This window comes from Numida meleagris, chromosome Z, assembly GCF_002078875.1.
Source record: "Numida meleagris isolate 19003 breed g44 Domestic line chromosome Z, NumMel1.0, whole genome shotgun sequence".
Taxonomy (NCBI): Eukaryota; Metazoa; Chordata; class Aves; order Galliformes; family Numididae; genus Numida; species Numida meleagris.
Genome location: NC_034438.1, coordinates 39,359,593 through 39,366,702, shown reverse-complemented (window position 1 = coordinate 39,366,702; position 7,110 = coordinate 39,359,593).

The following is a 7,110-nucleotide window of genomic DNA, read 5'->3' as shown; positions in this document are numbered from 1 at the left end:
AATGGATTAAGTAAATAGAAAAAGAATAAGAAGGCAGAATTTCTTGATTAGCAACATTGTCTGTGCTATCAAAAATTTTTTGTGAAATTATACTGTCATTTTTTGAGGAGATGCATCAAATATTTAGGGAAAGCAAGGAAGGTTCTTTCCAATAATTATTTTTGTTAGGAGTGGCTTTGAATCTCATTTATTTTACTTTTTTTGATAAGTTGTTTTGAAAATTTGACTCTGTGAGCATGTAAACAGCTAAATATATTCAGTAGTACTACTAATCTGGAAATGGTTTTTTTATATATATATATATTTTCAGAATCTGAGGGTCTAAACTGCCTATGACAGTTTGATGGCAGGTGTTTATGGGGAAGGAAAGAGAAAGGGAAAAAAAAGCTGAAATAAGTACATAGAATATGATTTATCCCATATCAGCATTATTTTTCTCCTTTGCCTTTCAAATTTTTTTTTCAATTCTATACACACTTTAATGTAATATATTTTGATAAATTCCCACTGCTGTACTTTGCACAACTGCTAACAAATCCAACAGTGACTGCTGAGCAATGTTATTTACCACAATGGTCACCAAAAGAGGAACTTTCATTCTGAGAAATATCTGTTGAAACTTTGTTTATTGTGGTTGATACTTTTACTCATAAAAGCGTCTGAAACTAAGTCAGTTTTGAAGATTTTTTTTTTTTTTAACTGAGTTTATAGAATTACTTCCTTCTGTTTTCACATTAAGTACTTGGTTTTCCTAAAACCAGCTGAGATTTTTAGTCTCACATAAGGAATGCATGTTTAGACTGCACATCCTAGATGCCAAAATGTGAATGCTTTGTCTCACTCCTTTTTCCTCCTCCCGCTCTCATTCATAGGCCAATATTACACGGACACCTTTCCTGACTGCAGAAGAAATGAACAGAAAATTGCAAGAAAATAATGAAACTGTAATAAAAAATCCCTGGTATCCTGGTTATACCGCTTGTAAGTGATTCCAAATTTTACTTTGAGAAGAGTTTTAAAATGCTTAGAACACGAGACCAATACATGGTTCAATAAAAGAGATGGAAAATCTATATTTATCAGGACTAAAAATGTATTTGTAATGAACCAGCAGTGGGAGAAAAAAAAGGAAAAAAAAAAAAGAAATACTTCAAAGTGCTTTAGAATATACAGTCTGAAACATTTTTCAGTGATCAGCTATTTAACATGTTTTTACCTCGACTGTTATAGGATGTAGAAGAAAATACTCCAATCAGTGATCTATTAAAGCTGATATCCAATATGAGAGTTTGAGTTATGGAAAAAGAATCTAACAGCCTTTTTATTTCCCTTAGTCACTTATTTGTCCTTGCAGTACTAGCCATAAAGAGAAGTGCTGGTGCTGTGATGCCAAATTTTTTTTTGAAATGTTCTCATATGAGGAGAGAAGCAGATTTTAGACCTTAGTTTTCCAGATCCAGCCTCTACAGAGAGCAAAAAAGGAAAAAAAAAATGGAGTGAGATGTCTGAGGATCATTATATTCCTCGTACATACTGTAGAGTCTTAGCACTTTCACTGGTGTGAGTGATACTGTGTTTCATTTTGTTTAACACGGCATCTGTGTTGCAAGTAGTACAGCTTAGCTACTGCTAATGGTAGTCGTAGTAGCATCCAGACACTGTAGCTGTTCTGCTACACTCGCCTGAGGTTAATAACGTTCTGAAATTCACTGTGCCTGTGACTCTGAACACAGTTCATCTTCTTTGTGTTTACCCAGGGTATATCTGTACTTAACACATGATTTTTTTTTTTTGTGGTTTGTATGGTTTTTTTTTTGTTTGTTTGTTGTTCTTTTTTTTTTTTTTTTTTTTTTTTCAAGTATAGAACTCCCAGGTACCTCCTAAGTCACTGAGATGTTCTGTTGTAGATGTCCATCAGAAGATCATGCTCTCTGGTAGAGGAGACAGGGACTTTGATCTTATGTAAAAGTTATCTGGGAATTACATTTTCTTGACTGAAACTGATTTTCTAACCAAATGTTTAGATAATCCACTGATAAACACTTGTTTTGGTGTCAGCTACTTATATAAGCTCAAACTTGCATTTATTTGTACATTAATTTCCTCCTATTTCCCACTGTGAAGCATATCTAAATCAAAAACAAGTTATTTCCAAATTTATCTGTTACAGGGCTAAACAAACGCAGAACTTCTGATGTCTTCTGACTGATCTAACATTTCCCATTTCCAAAGGAAATATTTTGCTGAAGTAGCAATTAATAGAAATGCTTGAAACCTAACCACAGTTCAGAGTGGTTTCTGTTCATTTGTTTATTTTTAATATGGTAACTGCAGCCGATATGTAGCTCTGCATTTCTTATTTATGGCTTAAATCATACAGCAGTACCTCAGAACAAAATATTCTCCTGTCAGTTTTTGTATCTGCTGTTGACAAAGGAATCATTGCCTAATTACAACTGTATTGGTCCACAAGACTCAGTTCTGTATTATTCAGTATGAAGCAATAACGCAGAGGCTTTGATGTAGAGCTCTTAACATGAGACAATGCAAATGACATTTACTAGCAATTTTTTTCCCCATTAATGAACAGTACTTCAGGGAGCGTAAAGGCAAGAGGCATATAATTTCTGAACTATTTAAATTGCTAATTAGATCTGTACAGGAGGTGTATTCCTAATGCAGACAATTACAACCATTCCTAAGTGTTTGCCTTACAGTTGCTAATTACTGCAGAAGCCAATTAATTGCTGTTGACTTTTTGTATTCTTCTGCATATCACCAGTTAATATTTACATTTATAATGAAGACAAAATTGGCAAACATTGTGTCATTTTGTAATGAACAATTCCAGAGTCTAAACAATGAGCACATTATCTCATTTGCGCCTGAAGAGAACAGCTGATTAGCATATGTTCAGTGCACGCTAGAACAATATTGCTCTTTCTTCTGAAGAATGAAAACGTCATTTAGGTGCAGCAAGTACAGGTGCAGTGCTTCTAAGGTTCTTAGAAGTGCTTGTCTTCATAAACAATGTAACAACAAAAATGAATACACCCACACATATCAACCCTAGTAAATGGCTAAAAAAGTCCAAGCCTCTAAGTTCAGCACATACTATTGTGCTAAAAATGGGCGGACTCTCCCAAGACCACATATTTTTGCAAGTCTGTTTAGAAATCTGTAGAGTGAAATAGCCTCCAGATGCAAGTGTGAAACCTTGCCCCATACACGTACTAATGGGATCAGTGGGGCCAGGTTTCACATGGATTTCTCTGTTCTTTACTGCCTCAGGCTCCATGGAAAATATTGCCTGCTTCAATGGAAAGTAAGTTTTGTCTGAATGTCCTCTTTTTATGAATGTCTTATGGAATTTGATATAAATTTTGTTTCTGCTCTAGAGTTCCCCTAGAAAAAAATAAAAGACCAATCCACTTGTAAAAAATATTGAATTCCCCAGTATGAGTGCAGAAATTAATTGTGTCTGTGTATTTTAATTATATGGGACTTAAGATCTGCCTTTAAATCTGTCCTTTAAATGAACAAGAATAATGCAGAAATTAATAGACCTGTTTTTGTATTTACTCAATTCTGCCAGTTATACTCAAGTATGATAGGTGAAACAAGGCCCCACAAAATCTAAGTCCATGCTTCCCTGACTACATGAAAATAAGAAGACAATTGTTGCTGTGGTGACAGAGAAGACGGAGTTACTGAATCTTTATTTGTTGCTGTTTTAGTCTTAGCTGCTAAGACTGCCCCTCGGGAATCCCAAACCCTGGAGACAAGAGATGGAGTCTGGAGAAAGGAAGACTTCTCCTTGGCCAAGGAGGATTTGGTCAGAGATCATCTATGCAAACTCGAGGCATACAAATCCATAGGCCCAAATGGGATGCACCCATAAGCACTGAGGGAGCTGTCAGAAGACGTTGCCAAGTCATTTTCTAGCATCTTTGAAAGCTCATGGAGAAGAGGAGAGGTGCCTGAGGACTAGAGGAAGGCCAGTGTTACTCCGGTCCTCATAAAGGGCAAGAAGGAGGACCTGGAAAACTACCGGCCAGTCAGCCTCTGGGAAAATGGGTCCTGGGAAAATGATAGAACAGCTTATTCTGGATGTCATCTTCAAGTAAGTGGAATAAAAAAAGTTTATTAGGAGCAGTCATCAACATGGATTCATCAGGGAGAAATCACACTTAATCAGTCTGGCAACCTTGGACTATGTCACAGCCCATTGAGTAAATGAGGTGAGAACAATTAATAATGTATGCCTTGACTTCAGCAAGGCATTTGATGCTGTCTCCTATAACATGCTAGTGGGAAAGTTTAGGAGATGTGGGATAGACAAGAAAACAGTGAGATAGATTGAGAACTGTCTGACTGGCAGAGCTCAGAGGGTTGTGATCAGTGGCATAGTCTAGTTGGAAGCCTATAAATAGAGCCGTTCTCTGGGAGTCAGTACTGGATCTGGTCTTCAACATCTTTGTCGGTGATCTGGCTGAAAGGATGGAGTTCACCCTCAGCAAGTTTGCTGATGATTTCAAGCTGGGAGGAGTGGCTAACACACCAGCCTCCACTCAGCAAGACCTGGACAGGCTGGAGAGTTGAGAGGAGACGAACCTGATGAGGTTCAACAACAGCAAGTGTAGAGTCCTGTACCCAGGGAGGAATAACCACAGGCATCAGTACAGATTAGGGGCTGGCCTGCCAGAGACCAGCTCTGCAGAGAAAGACCTGGGTGTCCTGGTGACAACAGGTTGGCTATAAGCCAACAGTGTGCCCTTGTGGCCAAAAAGATCAATAGCATCCTGGGGTCAATTAAAAAGAGCACGACCAGCAGGGTGAAGGAGGTGATCCTCCCCCTCTACTCTGCTCTAGTGTGCCCACATCAACAGTCTTGTGTCCAGTTCTGGGTTCCTCAATTCAGCAATGTCAGGGAACTATTAGAGGTAGACCAGCTGAGGGTCACAAAGATGGTTAGGAGCCTGGAGCATCCCTATCATGAGGAAAGGCGAGATCACGAGAGATCTGGGATTGTTATTCTGGAGAAGTCTGAGAAAGAATCTTTTCAATACTTAAAAATAACTACAGGGCAGGTACTAAGAGGATGGGGCCAGGCTCTTTTCGGTGATTTCCAGCAACAGAACAGGGAGCAACAAGCACAAACTGAAACAAGGGAAGTTTTGTCTGAATGTGAAAAAGAACTTCTTTGTGAGCAACGGAGCACTGGAGCAGGATGCCCAGAGATGCTGTGGAGTCGCCTTCTCTGGAGATATTCAAAACTAACATTCCTGTGCTTTCCTGTGCAACCTATGGTAGGGAACCTACTCTAGCAAGTAGTTGGACTTGGTGATCTCCAGAGGTCCCCTTCTACCCTTATGATTCTGTTTCTGTGATTCTACGTATGAGAGTCTGGCATCAGTTCTCCACCCAAGCTTGCCTATAAGTACAGCGTTTATTAATATGAATAATAAAGAGACTGTAAGGGGAAGTGATTATGAATTTCTTGCCTTGTCTTCTGTGTGCTCCAGATCAGACTACTGAGAACATGCAAATCTTTTGATTGTAGTTTCCTGGGGAGCCAGAAAACAATTTATTCACCTGTTATGTACCAAAATCAGTACAGAAGGTAAAGAGTGCAGAACAGCTGTGGAAACATTATCTTCACCTGCAGTGTTAAAGTATTCCTTATGAGATTAGCATATGGAAGGGATATCTGTTGTAGGTGAAAAGTCTGTATCAGCATAATTAGAGGATTCCATGGCATAATTCATCAGCTATTCTTTTTTCTAGTAAATTGCAGACTGATTTTTTGTTTTTATTCTATCCAAAATGGACTTCACTAATAACTCAGCCCTTTACATTCAAGGCATATGGAAGTCTGCTTCAATTTATTTTTACCAATTTAAATAAACTGATATTAATCATGGTAAATTTGACAGTTACAATTCTACAATGGTCTGTAAAATACTCTTTGAGTAGCAATTACATCAGAGATAATGATAATACATTATTTTAAATGTCTGTCATCATTATTATTAATTTTGTATCTATTGTCAAGACAATAATGATAATGAGCTCTTTGGAGATTTAGGTGGATATTACATAATTTCCCTAGGTGTTCCCAGTATAATGCAGAAAGCAGGAGCTGTTAGTTATATAACCTTGAAATAACGTAAGCATGGGATGATTTTTTTATTTGTTTGTTCATTCTTGTCATTGATGTTTACATGTTTCTCAAGTGGAAAAACTATTTTAATCTATTTCTAATTGGTTAGATTTACAGCATTGCTTTGATTGCTTTCCCTATTTTGTTTCTGGTTTTTTTGTTTGTTCGTTTGTTTTGTTTTGTTTTGTTTTTAAGTTAGTTCATATTAAAAGATAATACAGGCTGGAAGGTTCAATCTTGAATTATTATTTACAGATAAGTGTTTGTTTTTTTTTTTTTTCCTGAGGTTGCCATGGTTATTTTTAGAAGTATGGGAATTGGCTGGGTATGATAGTATAACCATATGTAGCGTTTAAGAATTCAAGGTATAGATAGGGATGTACCAAGTTGAAGCTATCCTGATTCTGGTTGTACCCTTGTGATCCGGTAAAAAAAAAAAAAATTAAAAAAAAAATCTACATTTGAAGGAAGATGCAGAACATTTGGAGAAGTTCCAGAGATTAATAATTCAATCTGTAGGATGCTCCTTATGTTACAAGAACAGAGTTCAGTCTATTTAGTTTAACAAATAGAAGGTGAAGGAATGGTTTACTCTTGTGTCTGAGTACATGAGAGCTGACAGTTTTAATGTGGCAAAGAATGATAATTTACAGCTTAGGATACAGAGCCTGAACTCCACAAAGCTGAACATTAGTTTCAATACAAACTTCTTGCTAGGCCTTAGGTAAATTAATTAAGCTGCTTTAGCTCATTTTTTTTTCATGCAATAAAGAGTAATACTGGCCTCAAGAAACAAATCTTCAACATTTTCTTGATTCTGTTAGCCTTCAACAAATCATGGAAATCAAGTTACATTTCAATGGTTAAATATCCCTCAGTCTTTGTGTTCCTGTGGAAATAATGAGGGGTCTTCTTATGCAATGGATAAATGGTTGGATTGTAGCAGC